The sequence below is a fragment of the Scyliorhinus canicula genome, chromosome 1 (genome assembly GCF_902713615.1).
Source record: "Scyliorhinus canicula chromosome 1, sScyCan1.1, whole genome shotgun sequence".
NCBI lineage: Eukaryota > Metazoa > Chordata > Chondrichthyes > Carcharhiniformes > Scyliorhinidae > Scyliorhinus > Scyliorhinus canicula.
Window position 1 is genome coordinate 121,698,432 of NC_052146.1, and position 20,823 is coordinate 121,719,254.

General features: G+C 44.3%; 1 long non-coding RNA gene across 1 annotated transcript in view; it reads left to right on the plus strand.

Moving 5' to 3' along the window:
* LOC119977576 overlaps positions 1-20,823 on the plus strand; it is a 66,329-nt gene that overhangs the window by 38,198 nt on the left and 7,308 nt on the right. Inside the window, exon 2 of the long non-coding RNA XR_005463227.1 lies at positions 2,691-2,749. This is a non-coding gene — a long non-coding RNA (uncharacterized LOC119977576). The remainder of the gene's footprint in view (positions 1-2,690; positions 2,750-20,823) is intronic.

The following is a 20,823-nucleotide window of genomic DNA, read 5'->3' on the forward strand; positions in this document are numbered from 1 at the left end:
CAGGTAAGGTGAAAAGGTGCCTGTGTGAGAATGGATGTTAATGTTTCTTTTATTTTGGGGAAAAGTTGTGTTATTCTGTTGTGATGAATGGAAGGGATTGTCATATTTTATATATTATTTGCAGTAATGCTATTAAAACCTGGGTTAAGATGTGTACAGCCAGTATGTCTGCTAAAGCTGTAATAAAGGGGCCACAAAAGCGAAGTAATTGTTGATTTTGCAGGTGAAGTGTTCAACTTATAGATTTAAAAAAATAAATTTAGAGTACCCAATTTATTTTTTACAATTAAGGGGCAATTTAGCGTGACCAATCCACCTACCCTACACATATTTTGGGTTGTGGGGGCGAAACCCATGCAAACCCGGGGAGAATGTGCAAACCCCACATGGACAGTGACCCAGAGCCGGGATCGAACCTGGGACCTCGGCGCCATGAGGCAGCAATGCTAACCACTGCTCCACCATGCTGCCCTTCGATTAATAGATTTGAGAACTATTTACTTGTTTTCAGCTAGCCAGCTAAGGGAATATCATTTACGTTTAAAGGACAACTGGTTTGTAGATCATCTATGAGGGGTATTGTGTTTAGTCCTGGCTAAACAGGTCATGGGACATTGTGTGGTAAGAGACAGAAGAATGCCGTATGCTTTGGATATAGGAGATTTTCACATTAATTTGTTGCAGTGTTAATGTAAGCCTACTTGTGACACTAATAAAGATTATTATTATTGATTATGTAATTAAGTAGAGGAGCCAGGTCTGCCTGAAAAAGTTAGTTCTTCCTGGGATTTAAATCGAACAGAGGTGTTTCAATTTTGGTCTTGAAAGGTTCCCTCTCCAAAGTTTCTGCACAGAGAAAGCAAATAAGGAATCTGGTTGTTAACTTTATTCATGAGTGGTGTTCTTAATGTGAATATAGTGGCAGGTTTCGGAAGTAAGTTAAAGTTTCTTCTTTCGCTTCAGAACTGATGTAACTGTTAACTGCAAATCTATTTCTCTGTTGTTAATGTGGTTAATTCTGTGTTTAAATTCAAGTTTGTTTTGACACATAAGATACCCATTGGTCAGTGATATCACTCCCGTGGTGCAGTAACCTTTCCTCACAGTTTACAAATTGTAAATAGTCTGATTCTCGTCCAGGAGCCCAACGCTGTACAGAAGGCTGAATGTGTGTGTTTGTGTAGGTGTGTGCATATAAATGTTTTCACTAAGCTGGGAAAAGATTGATGGAGACCCTTTGTCTGGAAGAGGTGAGGGAAAGGGAGCAATGGGTGTATGCATTTGTATTGAGAATCTCTTGGTCAAATGTAAATAAGTAGGCTAGATTTAGAAATTTGCATTAGGAGATACCTAGGTATATGTTGCTTTCAGCAATTAAATTTCACAGGGTACTAAAAGGCTTTTAGAGCTTGCAAAGTTTTCACAAATAAACAAGCGAAGGTTATTCAATTTCATTTGACCCGAAGGTGGGCCCATAGGAAAACATTGACAGATATTTTGGAAATATTAAGTTTAAAAAAAGTGCATTACTAATAATCTTTTGTTGTCACAAGTAGGCTTACATTAACACTGCAATGAAGTTACTGTGAAAAGCCCCTAGTCGCCACATTCTGGCACCTGTTCGGGTACACAGAGGGAAAATTCAGAATGTCCAAATTACCTAACAGCACGTATTTTGGGACTTGTGGGAGGAAACCGGAGCACCCAAAGGAAACCCACACAGACACTGGGAGAACGTGTAGACTCTGCACAGACAATGACCCAAGCTGGGAATCGAACCTGGGACCCAGCACTGAAGCAACAGTGCTAACCACTATGCTACCATACCGCCCTCGAGGACAATGGAATCGTAAATGAAAAGTAATAAAGCTATTTCAGGAGAAATGTTCTGAGCTTAGAGGTTGGCTGTGTGAGGAAGGCCTGCTGGAAACAGCTCTGGGCTGGAAGAGGTGTAGTTTGAATCAGCCATCCATTCATGCCAGGAAATTCTTGAGACATCTGTAATGGAGTGTTTCCTGGGTGATGTTTACTTGTGGGTCTGACCATGTCGGGAATCTTTTTGGGGGAGTGTTTTGTAAGACAATTTGCACTGCGTAACTACAATCTTGTGTGCTTGGATTTTCTTTTCTTCTTGTTGATTAACCTTTTATTTTCATTTTGAAATCCCAGGAGTATTACTGGATTTCGTGCTGCTAAGATTAGTATGTTTACCTCTTGGTGTCAAAATACAATAAAAGGGGTAGGGTCCAGTAAGCTATGATTCCCTCTGGGATTTGGTTTGGCTGGCAATTGACATCTGCTGTGGTCATAACACCTGCAAAAAGTCTTCTCAAAATATTTCTAGATACTTAAGCAAGTTGAATTGCAGCTTTCAAACCAGATGGTCGGTGAACCATTAACATCCACAGCTGTTTTGGTAAACTCCCTGCTTTTCCAAAACCACTGGACAATTCCATAGAACATTGTTGCATTCTATTTTTGAGTATTAACACACTTTGTGCGTAGGACATTGCCATTATTTCCTCTTATGCATTTACTCTCACATGGACTAACACCAGTATGCCCCTTCCTACCACCTTCAATAGCCTTCAGCTCTTCCTTTATTGTGCACTGCTCCAAATAATGTGGGTAACTTATTGTCTTATACTATATTGCAAAACCTCATAATGTTTTCTTGTCTCTTGATGAAGGTTCGGGAGAGAATTTGTCCAGTCCCTTCTAGTCCGTAATCGGGGAGCTTGTATGTAAGGTTTGTGTATTTCCTTACCCTCAGAGTGATTTCTCCTGATTTAAAATAATTTCCTACGGTAGGCTTTTTGGTGCTTTGAAAAAAACAACGAAGGTTAATTATCATCAACACTTGCACAATATGTTTAAAACGCAACATCTGTGACGACTGGAAGACTAAGAATATTGGGTTCTAAGTATGGGGCACTTTAAGATTTAAACGCCTGGGGTTAGTGTGTGTTTTTGCTTTTCAGGACCTGGATGCTTTTGGCAACTAGATGGTGAAATTCATAAAGGAATGTGGTTTTCAGTCTGGGTTAATGGATTGTGAGTTGACTGGGAAAGTCCCTGGAGAGTAAATGTGGTCTGCAGAGATATTTGTTTTTCAGCTTGGGGAAATGAGGTCATTGCTGGAGGCAAATAATTCGGATCCATTTTGAAAAGTTTTAGAAGAGGCAGTTTTGTGGAGAAACCTTGGAGAGAGGAGTTGAATTCTGATCTGCCTGATGCTGAGTCCACAATTTTCCCAGAGTAAGATAGATTGAGAACTGTATGTTTCTTTTCTTGTTGTTTAATGGGAAATTGAGCAATAATGTTAAGGGGCAACTGTAAGCTGTTCTTTTCGGGTGTGAAGTTAAAAAGTTTAATATTGTATTCATAATCACAGAATCACAGAATAACACAGCACATCGAGTCTGCACCGACACATGACGAACACCTGACCTGTCTGCAATGATATGTAGACAGACATATAATTAAAGGGTTAATCACAACACCTAGCTGTGACACCACCACTAGAGGGCACCACCAGATCACACTATATAACTGTGCTCCCAAAGGCTCTTGGTCTCTTTCCATACAGGAGCAGCCAGACAGCAGTAGTATAGTATTGTTATATCACAGCCTGGACACAACGTGTAATTCAGATATTTTATATAGTTATATCTCATTACTTTATTTCTAGAGTTAGTTCAGTAGAGTGTCGAACACATTTATTAGTTTTATTATTACTTAATAAATGTGTTTACTTTACATTGAAGACTCGTATTCTTCAAGATCATCTGCAACCAGTAACGACAGATATTACTTTAACCAAGTAATACAACATGGTACCAGAAGTGACTATTGAATCTACCTAATAAAATTTAGTAAGTTTAGAGAGAAAATTAGATAGCTATTCGGCAACAGAAGCATCGCCTTCGGAACAAAACCTTTGATGATTCCCGGCTCGATGGACAGAACACAAGCTCCTCGACACCTCCGGATCACTGATTAATCTTAATGTTAACTGGCAGTTGTTTAGAGAACAATTTCAACTGTATTTAGAAGGTTCTGACTCAACAAACGTGACAGATGCTCAAAAAATAGCTCTGTTCCTAACTATGGCTGGTCCACACATTTAACTATACAGAAAGTCAAGGCAAGACAATGTATGAAACAATCCTTGAAAAATTTGGTATCCACTGTAAAGTACAGACAAATGAAACATTTGAAGCTACATCTTTAAAAAGAGATTGCAGGGAAAGAGGAATCTTTTAATAGCTTTGTTACTGATCTCCAGCAGAATGCCAAATTGTCTGAGAATTGGGCCTTTAACAATTTTTGAAGTACTTTACTTGGCTTGTTAATAAATTCAGGCAAGTTCTGAGGCCAGTGTTACCCCCCCCCCCCCCTCATGAAAATTGGCAACACCAGAATTGGAGGTTGGTCATCCAATTCCAGCTAGTATTGGGCCACAACAATTCAGCCCCAGGTGTTGCTGTCATTGCTTGATTGCATTCCAGACTGCTGGAAGGAGGTCTAACCAGGTTTACATCATTAGGTGTCCCAACTGGATTGTGGAGGCAGAAACATGCATGATGCTGATGTAATAATGATGTCAGATCACATGACTGAGGAAGTAGTGAGATCTTAAAGAGAGCAGAAGCTCTTCCCTCATGTGGAGGTCCAGATGTGTAAATAATTGCTTCAAATAAATAGTTCCAGTTAAAAAGACTATGGGCGGGATTCTCCATTCCGGGATAGCTGGAATGCATTCTCATGAGACGGCGTCATGGGAAAATCGGGATAGTTGCCAGGCGCCGATCGGAACGGCATGCTCTGACCCCCCACCATTGGCGGCGTGAACAAGGTCCATGATGCGCGGCGGCGGGGGGGATGTAAAAGACCCATTTGCATCTATTTAGTGGACCTGGCGACCTATGCTCCGGCCTCTCATGATTACCTAGTCACTGTGGCCGGGAATCACAGGGGTGCAAATCACTTGTGGTCTCAGCAATCGTCAACCTGTCATGGTGGGCCAAGGTGGCAACAGTTGCCCCCTTGACCCACCGTGAGGTACACTGCACCAGCGCCATGCTGGTAGAGACCATCCAAGCCCATCCAAGGGCCACCTCCCCAACAACGCATTGCCTGCCCAGGCCTTCTCTGGCAGACACCTCCACACCTCCTCCAGGGACCCCCTGCATAAAGGAACCTTCTCCACGGATCCCCACCCAACCTAGAAAAGGGACCTAAGTCTGGAAGTCTAGAGAACAGTATGTGCAAGAAAATTGTCAAATGACATAATGACAGGAATACTATCAGAAGGAACTGAACAAGAGGATTTAGACTTCATCAAGGAAGTTGAAGCATATACGTCTTTAATCACTTACCAGCAACTGCAAGAAAGTTGCAGGAAATAAAGCAAGCCTCGAAATGGGATGAAAATTTTTTTCAATCCAAGAAAATCCCCAGTAAATAAATACTACACAATATTTTGAACAGTGCAAGCACCTCACCATCATTGACTTACCAGTCTTCAACAATAGATCAGCCTTACCAAGAATCCTTCAGCATGATATTCTTCAAAGACTTGATCAGGTCATTTCGGAATTGCAAAGGGTCATGCATATGTGCATCAATCAGTCTGGTAGCCAGTTATTGGTTGCTATATAGAAGAGTTATTTATAGCTGTATTGCTTGGGCCGTACAATAGCCCAGAACAAAATGAACCACTATTACCTTCTTCCTTTCAATCAATCCTGTGTGTGTGCCTGCGAACGGACTTAGTTGAATTTACTGTTATTGATTATTATTCATGGTTGATTGAATGAAACTGTTTGCATAGTATCACAGCAGAAGCAGTCATTCAATCCCTCAAGAGAATTTATTGAACAAATGATTTTTCCAGACACAGTAGCACAGTGGGTAGCACTGTTGCTTCACAGCTCTAAGGTCCCAGGTTCGATTCCCGGCTTGGGTCACTGTCTGTGCTGAGTCTGCATGCTCTCCCCATGTCTGCGTTGGTTTCCTACGGTGCTCTGGTTCCCTCCCAAAAGTCCCGAAAGACGTGCTGTTAGGTGAATTGGACATATTGAATTCTCCCTCAGTGTACCCGAACAGGCGCCGGAGTGTGGCGACCACAGGCTTTTCACAGTAACTTCATTGCAGTGTTAATGTAAGTCTACTTGCGACAATAAAGATTATTATTATTAAAACATTGTGGTGTCTGATATAGTCTGACCATCTTGTAAATGAGCAATTCCAAAATTTCACTTACAAATTTGGCTTCCTTCATGTTACCAATTCATCTCACTATCGTCAAGCAAATGGAGAGGCGAATAGAGGAGTACAAGTGTTTAAGAGTTATTGAATATAAACAAAGACCTTTATCTAGCTCTGCAGAGTTACCATTCCTCACCATTACAGTATGGTTTCTCACTATTAGAGTTACTAATGGGTAGGAGATTTAGAGCAAAGCTTCCACCTTTGAAACAAAAATTCAAACTCAATGTCACCATGGTCGACCAAAAAATGATAAAACAACCAGGCTCATAACTGATCCCAGGCATAGAATATGTGAATTATCTATGCTGAAGCCTAGGGGGAGAGAGTAAGAGTCTGAGGTCATCGAAAAAGCTCCACAACCAAGATCGTACAGGATTGAGATAGGTCAAGGTATCATAGGATGAAGTGGATCACCTTAATATCCTTGAAAAGAAAGCAAATAGAAACTTGGGTTTGTTACTCAGAACCTGATGAAGAGGAAATACATGCTGCAGATTTTACAGTCACCAAGGAGAAGAACACTCACACTGGCACAAGAATGTGTATTGAGTATCCTCCACCTCAAAAATAGATCAAAGCAGGATCAAGGAGATTGGCTAAGGCACCTCGGAGATTGACCATGTAAATCTGATACTTTGGGGGGAAGATGTAGGAGACTGTAAATATGAAGAGGACAAAGACTTGGGGGAGATGTAGAGTAAAGGGTGGGCACCAGAAGCATCAATGATGTTGATTTAATAATGATGTCAGATCACATGACTGAGAGAGATCGTGAAGAGAGCAGAAATTCTTACCTCGTGTGGCGGTCCGAATGTGCTAACCCTTGCTGTAAATAAATAGTGTGGAATCTGTCCAATTCAAATACTTTTAATCAGTTTACTTACTCAAAGGTTTTATCTAGGTGTCTTTTAATAACGAGGAGAACAAAGGACAAACACAAGTATAAATTCAACAATCTTTATTAAGTGCACAATGAACCCATAAATTAACCCAAAATATATAATCCCAGAAACATCTAAGATTTGGTTACATTACTCGCAAAGATGGCTGATTGAATTGTGGGTTCGATTCTTGAATCCCTCTGGTCCATCATCACGAAAGTCAGTCTCGCAGACAGTTTCTTCCTTCCGTCCTTCTCAGATTGCCTCTGCCTGGAGGCTTCTTTGCTGATGTGCCTCAGGTGCCTGTTTTTATCTCCCTCCTTTCATGCCCTTTTGCCATTTCCGCTGGCCTTTTGCCAATGATGCCTCAAGAGGGGGGTCTCAGCATCCAATAGTCCAGTTAATGGAACACCTTTTGACGTTTGACGGAACACCTGAGCCAGCCCCCGGTGTCCATCTCTGGTGCTGTGGTCTGCTGATAACCTCTTCCATAACAGAAGGAACTGTGTGTGCCCGAGAAACTCGCTCAATCTGGGCTACTCACAATAGACCAGTGCATATCAGTAGTGTGCAATGATTTCCTGAAGGACGATTGATGGTTGTGTTCCAGACATGTTTCTAGCAGTTGGTCTGTGCGTTTTGTATTTGACTTTGGTCAAGTCTGACTTCCCCACAACCTGCCTGAGGGTTGACTACAGTTTAATTTAAAGTGCCCAATTCTTTAATTTAAAATATCCAATTTAATGGACTCAAAACTAGGCCCTGTCATAATAGAACATTTGTTCCACTATGGAGTTCAGCGGCATACCTTTGGGAGACTAGGCAATCCTCAAATTCCATCAAAATTCCTACCACACAGCCTCCGCCTTACCCGGACACTCTAAGAATCAAGGGATACAGGGGTAGGGGACAAATGTGCAGATGATGTAGAAGATCAGCCATGGTCTAAAAGAATAGCGGAGCAGGTTCAGGGAGCCATATACTGTTCTAAAAATGTTAACAACACACATGAAAGGTAGCACATCTGACAGTGCAGCACCTACTCAGTACTGCTTTGGAGCATCAGCCCAGATAATGTACACAAGCGTCTGGATTCCATAAGAGTACTAGATGCTAAGATATAGGAGCAGAATTGGCCATTCAGCCTATCAAGTCTGCTCCACCATTCAATCATGGCTGTTATGTTCCTCATCCCTATTCTCTTGCTTTCTGCCCATTACCCCTGATCCCCTTATTAATCAAGACCAGTTCTGTTTCTCTCTTAAAGAAACTCAGTGACTTGGCCTCCACAGCCTTTTGTGGCAATGAGTTCCAGAGATTCACCACCCTCTGGTTGAAGAAATTCCTCCTCAACTCAGTTTTACAGGATTGCCCCTTCAGAATTGTGATAAAGCCAGGGAAGTCTAACGAGCTTCTTAAAAGTCCTCCATTTCAGAAACAGCATCATGCACGCACAGGGCCCGGTTATCTTTCACCAGGTCCTCGTTCCTTTTTAGCTGGCTCTACAGCTGCCGGCCTTTTATGCTAGTGCTGGCTGAACTCAGTCCAATTGAGCATGGGGAACAATCATCCCCAGCTGGATGAGTCCTGTGCAGGTTATTACACCCCTCCCCATCCAAAGTCAGAAACCCCTCGCAAGGACGTCCATTGAGGAGGAGAGGAGCAAACAGGTGCAAACCCGAAGTGGCCAGACAACAAACCCCCCCCCCCGCACAAAACACATTGGTTTGGATAAGGCGCCACCGAACGGGGAGGCAGGATCGGCCGGTGGGTACTCCACCAAGCGTTACATCCAGCCCAACATCCTCACCAGTCACACAGGGGACAAAGCTGGCAACAGCCGAACCCGGAGGCGGCGCGCTCCACGGTATCGGACCCATCAACCCAAGGTCCAATCGACGTGACATGCCTTCCAACCACAGAGGGACCAGATGAGGGAAATATTGGAGAACATCCCATAACTCCCAAACGCCCCTTAATTTAAAAAAATCAGGCACTCCTGATGCACGATCAATTGCACAAAGACAAGAGTTGAAAACAACTGAGGGTTTATTGCTCTAAGATGTGTGGCCTCCCACAGCAGCTAGTGAAATGGCTGCTGCACAGAGGACACACATATTTATACTCCGCCTATTGGGCGGAGCCAGCAAGCAGGGACTATCGACGTACCTGTAGTACAGGTCCCACCATACATCACCTAATATACATCACCACCCCCTGTTAAAATTGAGTCCAGCGGGGGTGGTGGAGAATTATATACAACAACTGACTTTTACATATACAATTTCTGTGAGAAAAAAAAAGTCTTTTGAAGTCCAGTGGACCAGTTAGAGATTTAACCGGTCAAGGGCCTTGATGTGCCGCTGGGAGCGATGCAGTGGTGGCGGTGATGCCGATGCTGGTCTCGTCTTTGGTGACTCTGGGAGCGTGCCAAAATCCTCTTCATCCTCAGTCGTGGGCATGGGGAGGACGGATGGTCCTGTGGGGGTTGCTGCTGGGAGCGCCGGGGAAGGGGAGGGTGGCGCCGGGCCGGAGGGGTGTGTGTGGAACCTGCTAGTGCCAGGTCCCTGAGGGAGACAGTATCCTGGCGACCATCAGTGTACGCCACGTAGGCATACTGGGGGTTCGCATGGAGCAACTCCACCCTCTCCACCAACGGGTCCCCCTTGTGGAGTCGGACGTGCCTACGAAGAAGGACGGGTCCTGGAGCTGCGAGCCAAGTTGGGAGCGATACCCCGGATGTGGACTTCCTGGGGAAGGCAAAGAGCCGTTCATAGGGTGTGTTGTTAGGTGCGGTGCACTGTAGTGACCGAATGAAGTGTAGTGCATCAGGGAGGACCTCCTGCCAGCGGGAGGCCGGGAGGTTCCTGGACCGCAGGGCCAGTTGGACGGTCCTCCATACTGTCCCGTTCTCCCTCTCAACCCGTCCGTTTCCTCGGGGTTTATAGCTTGTCGTCCTGCTGGAGGCGATACACCTGCTGAGTAGGAACTGACGCAGCTCATCATTCATGAATGAGGATCCCCTGTCACTGTGGATGTAGGCGGGGAAACCGAACAGAGTGAAGATTGTGTTGCGAGCTTTGATGAAGGCAGACGTCATGTCGGGGCATGGGATGGCGAAGGGGAATCTGGAGTACTCATCGTCCACACTGAGAAACTACGTGTTACGGTCGGTGGAGGGGAGGGGCCCTTTGAAATCCACGCTGAGGCGTTCAAAGGGGCGGGAGGCCTTCACCAGGCGTGCACGGTCCGGCCGGTAGAAGTGCGGCTTGCACTCCGCACAGACCTGGCAGTCCCTGGTGATTGTCCGTACTTCCTCGACGGAGTAGGGCAGATTGCGGGCCTTTATAAAATGGTACAACCGTGTGACTCCCGGGTGACAAAGGCTGTCGTGCAGGTCCCGGAGTCGGTCTACTTGTGCGCTGGTACATGTACCTCGGGATAGGGCGTCTGTGGGCTCGTTGAACTTGCCGGGGTGATACAAAATCTCGTAATTGTAGGTGGAGAGCTCGATCCTCCACCTCAAGACCGCTGGGCTGGCCGTCTGTGGGGTCCACGGTGTAGGCCTGAACATTGTGTGAGACGACCGTCATAGAGAGCGCTAGCGTCTTTGTCTTTGAGAGATCGAGCATGGCCCCTTCTAAAAGTCACTGACGTATGAGGTCCGACCCAATCCCCATAACAAAAGCGTCCCACATAAGGAGGTTAGAATGTTCAGTGGCCATAATGACCTGACAGTCACAGTCCTGGACTAGTGGGATTATGGCCCGTCAGAAGTCTTCTATGGACTCACCAGGGATTTGAGGGCGAGTGGCGAGCACATGCCTGGCGAAGAGCGTGTTCGTCTTCTGGGCGTAATTTCCTTTAAGTAGCGCCATGGCTTCGGCATAGTTTGGTGCATCCTGGATCAGCGGAAAGATGTTGGAGCTCAACCTCGAGTACAGTATCTGTATTTTCTGAGCCTCCGGAACGGGGCTTGGCACCGAGTTGATGTACGCCTCGATACAAGCTAGCCAGTGCTGAAAGTCCTTTTTGGCGTCGCTTGATTGCGGATCCAGCTGCAGGCAATCCGGCTTGATACTGAGGTCCATCTTCTGAAAATCTTAGAGCAATAAATTGATGCACGATCAATTACACAAAGACGAGAGTTGAATACAACTGAGGTTTTATTGCTCTAAGATGTGTGGCCTCCCACAGCAGCTAGCGAAATGGCTGCTGCACAGAGGACACACATATTTATACTCTGCCTGCTGGGCGGAGGCAGCAGGCAGGGAACTACCATCGTACCTGTAGTACAGGTCCTACCATACATCACCTAATATTGGTGCAACAGTGGTTTACCTAAAATTAAGGCACCTACCAAAATGCCCAATATTCACCCCAATATTCTTACAGTACCTCCATGCAGGCAAATAAACCCACAGCACAATTTTTAAAAAACAGCAGAGATCCGCACAAGCTGCCACAGGACCAGAAGTCACATATGGAATGCCCAGTCAACACAATGGCAACGGAGTCTCCAGGCACAAAACCTGCAGTCGTATATTAACTGTCTGCTCGCAGGCAAAACATCACTGTTGCAAATCCCAGAGTCCGAGCTGCCACAGAAATGTCTTCCAAACACAACTCCACACTCACGACCAGAATGACGTTCCAAAAGTGCGGCGAGCAACTCGAGAATGGTCTCCCCAGTGGACCACTCTGCCAGCATCAGGAAACAACGACAGAGATGAATGAAAGGCTACGCAGCCAACACCAGAAGTCACTCAGAAGATACCGCATCTGGTACCGCGGATCACGTCAGCCTCCAGATCACGTCAGCCTCCAGATCACTTCCAGCCCACACACTTCACAAGCCAGCAGCAAAAATTTGACCCCGCATTCGCCTTCCAAGACGTTACAGGCTCCCAAAAAAAAACAACAAAAAAAAGTCTGTACCATAGTGCACACGTTAAAAAACTAATTCTGGGGAGGTAGCTCAGCTGGACAAGCAGCATGCCGACAGCTCCAATTCATCATCGTCACCAATGTGATAAAGACAGGGGAGTCCAATGAGCTTCTTAAAAGTCCTTTATTTTAGCAACAGCATCATACCTACACGGGGCCTGATCACCTTTCACCGGGTCCTCGTTCCTTTTTAGGTGGCTCTACAGCTGCTGGCCTTTTATACTAGTGCTGGGTTAACTGAATCCAATTGAGCATGGGTCCTGTACAGGTTATTACATGAATGAGGCTGTCCCCTAGGATCTACTCTACTCTCTCCGACTGGTGGAAACACTCTATCTAGGTCTCTCAGTATTCTGGAGAATCAGTGTGGTGATATGTCTGTAAATAGTAATGTACGTAGTTAGCAATGCGACATCCAACCAGCTGGTGGCATCAGATCTTGGTCACGTGATGTGGGACACTCGCCAGTTGGTGATAGGATGTACAACAGGACAGTTGCACTTAGAGTAACTCCCAAGGAATTCAAAAAACTTTGTCTGTATATAATTCTGTCAGTTATCCTTCCACGTGTTTGACAATAAATCATTGTGTTAGTTGAAGGCATGTATATTCTGTGTGTATCCTTGTCAACGCCGGCACCACAGAACAAAACAAGATTTCAATGAGATCATCCTCATTCTTCTAGACTCCATTGATTACAGAGCCAGAGTCCTCAACAGCTTTTAACAAAAAAGACAAGTCCTTCATTCCCAGGATCATTCGGCAGCACGGTGGCGCAGTGGGCTAGCCCTGCAGCCTTGCGACACCGAGGTCCCAGGTTCGATCCCAGCTCTGGGTCACTGTCTGTGTGGAGTTTGCACATTCTCCCCGTGTTGGCGTGGGTTTTGCCCCCACAACCCAAAGATGTGTAGCCTAGGTGAATTGGCGACGCTAAATTGCCCCTGAATTGGAAAAAATGAATTGGCTACACTAAATTTATTTAAAAAAAGAAAAAAATTCCCGGGATCATTCTTGTGAACCTCCTCTGGACCCTCCCCAATGTCAGCACATCTTTCCTTAGATACAGGATCAAAACTGCTCACAGTATTCCAAATGGGGTCTGACTAGAAACTTATACAGCCTCAGCAGTACATCTGTGCTCTTGTATTCTAGCCCACTCGAAATGAATGCTAACCGGCATTTGTCTTCCTAACTGCCAACTGAATCTACATGTTGACCTTAAGAGAATCCTGAACTAGGACTCCTAAGTCCCTCTGTGCTTCAGATTTCCTAAGCATTTCCCCATTTAGAAAATAGTCTATGTCTCTATTTTTCCTACCAAAGTGCATAATCTCAGACTTTTCTACATTGTATTCCATCTTTTCTTTTCCCACTTTCCTAGCTTGTCCACGTCCTTCTGCAACCTTCCCGCTACCTCAACACTACCTGTCCCTCGACATATCTTTGTATTATCTGCAAACTGAGCAACAATGCCCTCAGTTCCTTCTTCCAGATCATTGATGTATATCACGAATAGTTGTGGTCCCAACAGTGACCCCTGCGGAACACCACAAATCACTGGCTGCCATCCTGAAAAAGACCACTTTATCCCCACTTTCTGCTTTCTGCTAGCCACAGTAAGAAGTCTCACAACACCAGGTTAAAGTCGAACAAGTTTGTTTCGAATCACTAGCTTTCAGACTGCATCTCCTTCATCAGGTGAAACGCCTCCTGTACGGCACCTTGTCAAAAGCCTTCTGGAAATCCAAATAGATCACGTCCACTGGCTCTCCTTTGTCTAACTTCCTCATTACCTCCTCAAAGAATTCTAACAGATTTGTCAGATGTGATCTCCCCTTGACAAACCTGTGCTCACTCAGCCATATTTTACTGTGCACTCCCAAGTACTCTGCAGTCGGATTCAGACTGGATCATGGCTTTCTGATTCAGAGGTTAAAGGGCTACTAATTTAAATATGGCTAGCAGCTGATATTGATACTTAAACAATTTAAGATTAAAGAACAACATCATCTGAATGAATACCCAGCTGTGACAGTCATAATCACATCTTCCTGTTTGCCTGCAGAGCAAAAGTACACCTCCAGCTAAGTAGTATGGAATTGCTCTGCAACACAGCAAATCAGAAATAATAAACATTAATGACTGATGATAAACCATTTGTGAGTGGAACTGTAATTTGTGTCAAATGAGCATTAACAGTTCCAGAGTCCGCCTTGGGACCTTTGTCAACATTATCATTTTTAAACCCATCAGCGTTAGCATAAAACTGACTGTCCCCTCAACATTTTGTCCACTTTGATATTTGTTCATTTTTGATCTCAGTGAGAGCTGCCTACATGTGTTCTTGTAAAGGTGTTGAGGAATCTCTTTGGATTCGAAGAGTTTCTCAATGAGTTTGGGAATGTGCACATTTTTTTTAATGTACAGGGAGCAGCACCTGCTCTGGCTATTATGAGTTTGGAGTCGGTGTGATGGACCAGCTACTCTTCTCATACCCTTCAGCTTCATATCTTTGCATGTTTGTATTTGCAAAGTATAGAATCTCTGCAATGCAGAAGGAGGCTATTTGCCCCATTCAATCTGCACCGACCCTCCAAAAGAGCACCCCACCCAGTCCACTCCCCTATCTCCAGCCTATCTCCCCTATCTTCCCGTACCAGCCTCCCCGGACAGGCGCCGGAATGTGGCGACTAGGGGCTTTTCACAGTAACTTCATTGAAGCCTACTCGTGACAATAAGCGATTTTCATTTCATTTCATTTTTCATTTCAGAATACCATAACCCCACCTCACCTTTGGACACTAACGGGCAATTTAGCATGGCCAATACATCTAACTTGAGGGCAGCACGGTGGCCTAGTGGTTAGCACAGCTGCCTCACGGCGCTGAGGACCCGGGTTTGATCCCGGCTCTGGGTCACTGTCTGTGTGGAGTTTGTACATTCTCCCCGTGTCTGCGTGGGTTTCGCCCCCACAACCCAAAGATGTGCAGGGTAAGTGGATTGGCCACGCTAAATTACCCCTTAATTGGAAAAAAAAGATTTGCGTACTCTAAATTTATTTCAAATAAGACATGGGGAGAAAGTGCAAACTCCACAGAGAACATCACCCAAGGCCGGAATTGAACCCAGGTCCCTGGTGCTGTGAGGCAGCAGTGCTTAGCACTGTGCCACCATGCCACCCCTGCATGTTTCTATATTTGTAAATAATAGTACTTAGAAGAGTCAGAATCTAGTGGCCATCGTCAGTGTAGGAAACTGAAGGAAATACACATCAGGCCAGCCACCGTAGGTTTCGATTCATTCATAGGGTATTATCACACTATTGCAATATGGACTTATGAAATATAAACCCAAAATGGATGCTTTACTTTAAAACAAAATGGAGTTGGGAGATCACGTGACCTTTTTATTTCCTGCCAATGCACTACAAGACCCCTGAGCGAATCTTCCTATTGTTTTCCTATTGTTTGCAAATCCTGCTGCCGGTGGGAATAGCCATAAAATTTCACGCTATAATATTGCCTCTTAACAGCCTCAGTCTCATTCGAGACGGGCAACAAACACTTTTGCTAGGACAAATAATTGCAAAAAGGTGATTATATAATTGTACACTTAACAAATATGGGGAATATATTTCTCAGAATAATGAAGATAACTACAATAATAAGGCTTTGTATGATATTGAAACTTACCTAGCATTAAATTAAGATGACATTTTTGAAAATATGTTCTCCATAAATCATTTCCCAACAAACAATGAACATAAAAAACGTCATCTGTCATTGATAAACAAGAACGTGCAATCAGATGGTCTCCTGACCCTAACTGTATGAGATTGAGGTACTGCATGTTATAAAGTGAACAGCCACATCAAAGTGTTTATTATGCATTTCATTGGATAATCTAATGTACAATGGAAGCTGAATAATCAGACACCCAATGAACCGAGATGCTAATCTCTTATTTACAAGGATTTTACCAGAACTGCGGACGGTTGTGTTAAGATCCCAGGCCAGACCCCAACATTCATTAAGATACCGGATAAGAACACCAAACACTTTTTAAAAATTTAAAACTGTGAAGAAAGGATACTTTACTCCAGGAGTGATTCCACTGACCAATAGGTACCTTTTATATTAAATTAAATGTTATTCTTAACACAGGATTAAACAAATTAACATCACAGAAAATAGCTTTTCAATTACCAGTAAAACAATTCTTAAAATAAAAGGAAACACTTTTTGCTGCTAACTTATACCTCCTCTATCTCTAGGTAAGCGAAGCCCATCACAGGTGAAAAGCCACTTCTAAATAAAGTTAGCAAACACAGTTTACTGGACACTGTAAAGTTGCTGTACGCTTCAACAGAGGTCACTTGCAAATACTGTGTGAAGAGAGAGTTCCTTTCACGAAACAGCCTGAAGATCCTTCTGGCTGTGTCAGACTACTGATTAACCTGACAGTCTTTGGCAAAAGCTGCTACTCAGCTTAACGCTCCTAGCAAAATACCAAAGCAAAACTGCCTGTTATAGACCTGGCTCCTTCAGAATCTAGTGGCCATCGTCAGTGTAGGAAACTGAAGGAAATACACATCAGGCCAGCCACCTTAGGTTTCGATTCATTCATAGGGTATTGTCACACTAATGCAATATGGACTTATGAAATATAAACCCAAATTAATTACATCATCTTTATTCCACTCAGGTCTCCTGCCCTGCTTACTGAAGTCTAAACACAATGGGCTGAATTCTCCAAAAATGGGGCTATGTCCCCACACCGGTGTAAAAACGCTGGCGTTACACTCCAGATTTTCCTGAAAAAAATAAAGAGCAATTCCACTACCAGGGAGCTTCACGCAGTTTTGGCTACAAATGTAGGCCCCTGCACTTCTGGTTCCGAGTCTGTGCATGTGCACGGCGGCGATCCAGCAGCCACACCAAACGCAATGGCAGACTCAGCCGGCGGACTGGGACCAACAAACAAGGTCCCACTGACCTGCCCAGTGCAGCTCCATCTGACCCGCCCGATCACCGCCCCGGCCGCCCATTAGGCCTTCCCTGGTAGTTGATCGCCCCTTTCCCCAACCAGGGTGGCCGCGGACTGAGTCTGCAGCCGCTGCGCGAGAGACCCGACCGGCCAGACGTGGTTAGAACCACGTCGCCGGGTATTCGGCCGGTCGGGACCGGAGTTTCGCCGGGAGGGCCTTTGGCAATGGCCCCCCAGCTGCGCCGTGTAATTTGCGTGCAAGCAATTCTCTGGGGACTGGAGCGGCGCCGGGCCCAATTCGGGTGTAACTGTTGATTCTCTGCCCCCGCGCCAAATGCAATTTTGGTGCGGGGCTGCGGCGAATCCAGCCCAATGTCTCAAATGTTGTACTCTCCAGGAATTCTCCAGCTATCATAACAAAATTCTATTAAGCCTCATATAGGCAAGCAATTACATAGCTGGAATGAATGGTGATCTCACTTGTACAACATCTTAGTTGCACCTTTTGCAGACACTGAATCTGCCCATATGTCAAGATGTTTCAAAGTAATTTGCAGGAGTGCTAGCATACAGAATTTCACATTAGCTGCGTAAGGAGAAATTAGGACTGGCAACAGAAAGCTTGGTCAAACAGATGATGCTTTCTGAAACAAAATAGAAGAAAGAAGGATGGAGAATTGTAGTGAGGGAATTCCAGATTGTAAGTCCCAGGGAGCTGAAAGCGTGACTAGCAACATGGCAGCAATTAAAATTGGGGATGTACTAGGAACCATAATTTGAGTAGCACAGAAGCAGGCCTGGAAGAGGTTACAGGTAAGAAAGGAAAGTGTAAGGCCATAAAGTGATTGGTAAGCAAGGATGAGAATTCTAAAGTCAAGGCATTGCCAGATTTGAGCCAATATATGCCAATGAGCATAGAGGGTGCTGGATGGATGGTACTTGATATGGTTTAAGACACAGGCAGCAGTTTTGGAGGAACTTAAGTTAATGTGGAGTGGAAGGCGAGATTCCAGACAGGACATCGTCAGAACAGTCAAGCCCAGAGGTGATAAATGCATGGATGAGGGTTTCATTAGCAGATAGGATGAGGTAGGGGGCAGCTTCAGACAATGCTATCGAAGTAGGTAGCCTTAATGATGGAGCAGATATATGATTGGAAGTTCAGCTTGAGGCCAAACGTGAGACCAAGGTCATGAACATTGTTGGATTCAACCTCCGACAGTTTATAGACCTCAGCAATTGATAGAGAGGTTACAGAGATAGGGAAGGGGTAGTCAGCGATTTCAAGAGATATTGGGAGAACCAGTTGACTCAGTGAACTGGAATTCATCCTGACTCACAGGCCCCAAAAGACAGGGGAGAAAGAAGTAACAACAAAAAAGCTGAACTTTTTATTTTAACTGTTGGTAACCTTGGTTTCTAAGTTGCTAACACGCAAAGAGCAAAGTCCAAAAATAAAGAGCAAAAAGTAACAGGAGATTTAGATTATTGTGCTTCCAATAACCCACCCCACAGTGTTTATTTACATTAGGCATGCAACTTCTTATCATCAGGTGAAGAATAACGCATTATCAGTTTATACTGCAGACGGCATGCTAATCTGAAGCTGAAATGCATTTTTACAGCATTGTAAAGATTAACTCAGCAGGTCTGGCAGCATCTGTGCAGAGAGAAACACATTGATATTTCGAGTCCATATCACCCTTCCACAGAACTGAAAAGGGATAGAAATGTGATGCATTAAATACTTGGAGAGAGGTTGGGACAGAATGGAATTTATATTGCATTTATATTATTCCTTCCACCACCTCAGGACATCAAAAAGTGCTTGGCAGCTGTTATATTGCAAAAAAAGTTTGTTTGATGACCTTGAACTCTCCCAGTGAATGTGAATGAACCTGAAGCCTCAAAATCCCAGGAAAGGGGTGAGGAATGGGTTTGGCACTTCAATTCCAGACTGGGTGAGCAATAGTCAAAATAAACCCCTATGTGTGCGGGTAGTTATAAGGTGAAGCTCGATTATGAAGCATTACCTTCTTCCTCTACCTGTGGAGCAACACAAGGTTAGGCTTATACATGAGGTATGTAAGAACAGGAGGAAGACATTGAGTCTGTGGAGCCTGTTCCATTACTCAATCAGGTCACGAATGATCTGAATATTAACTCCATCAACCTGCTCTGGCTCCTTATCCCTCATTACCCTTGCAAAAATCTATCCATCATAAATTTGAAATGAATAATCGAGCCAGAATCAACCACTTTTTTGTGAAAGAGTTCTATAGTTCTATCACACTCTGAATGAAGAAGTGTTTCCTAACCTCTTTCCTGAGACTCTGTACTCTCTGCCACTTCTTTGGATGTCCTTCCAGCCTCTCGTGTCTCGCAGGGCGATCGCCAGTGCTTCAATTGCCAGGGCAAACAGGAACAGGAACAGCGGACATCCCGATCTTGTGCCTCTGTGCAACTGGAAGTATTCAGAGCTGGTGGTGTGGGTCCAAATGCTCGCCTTGGGGGTGATGTACAGGAGTTTTACTCATGAGGTAAACCCCAACCCTAGCCCAAACCGCTCCAGTACCTCTATGAGATACTTCCATTCGACTCTGCCAAAGGCCTTTTCTGCGTCCAGGCAGACAATCACCTTGGATTTGTTTATTATCACATGTACTGAAGTGCAGTAAAAAGTATTGTTTTACGTACAGTACAGATGGATCATTCCATACATGAAAAAAAAACATAGGGCATATATAAATACAATGTAAATACATTGACAAAGGTGTAATGGGTCAGGGTTTAGAGAACACCAAATTGCATCATGGAGTTCACCTGACCCACGACCTTTAATAAATTGTGGTTATGGGGAGCACAAGGGCTTGCTTTACAGTTGTGATGCAACAGAGATCTAAAGTACTTTTAAAACAAAACCATGTTTATTTATGAATCCAGTTGACACTTTATAAACCCACAGTAAACATCTTAACAACCGTCAACACCAATAATCCCCACAGATACAATATTCTATAAGTAACCCTTCATACGGACGGTCTGCACTTGGGCAGGACTGGAACCGATGTCCTAGGGGGGGTGTTTTCTAGAGCTGTTGGGGAGGGTTTAAACTAATGTGGCAGGGGGATGGGAACCAATGCTGGAAGTTGGAAGGTAGTAAAACAGGGACAGAAACAAAAGGAAGTAAGGGGAAAAGGGCAAGGCAGAGAAGACATAGTCAGAAATCCATAAGGGCGACAGTACAAGGTACAGTGAATGAGGGGAGCACAGTGAATAGGCCCAGTAATAACAAAATGAATAAAACTGGAGATGTTAAGATTCAAAACAGAGGTAAAAAAACCAACATAAGTGTACTTTACCTGAATGCTCGTAGTATTCGGAATAAAGTAAATGAGTTGGTGGCACAAATCATCGTGAAGGACTATGATTTAGTGGCCATTACTGAAACATGGTTAAAGGATGGTCACGACTGGGAGTTAAATATCCGAGGGTATCAAACTATTCGGAAGGACAGAGTGGATGGTAAGGGAGGTGGTGTTGCTCTGTTATTTAAGGATGACATCCGGGCAATAGTAAGGGATGACATCGGTGCTATGGAGGATAAGGTTGAATCCATTTGGGTGGAAATCAGGAATAGTAAGGCGAAAAAGTCACTGATAGGAGTAGTCTATCGGCCACCAAATAGTAACGAGATGGTGGGGCAGGCAATAAACAAAGAAATAACTGATGC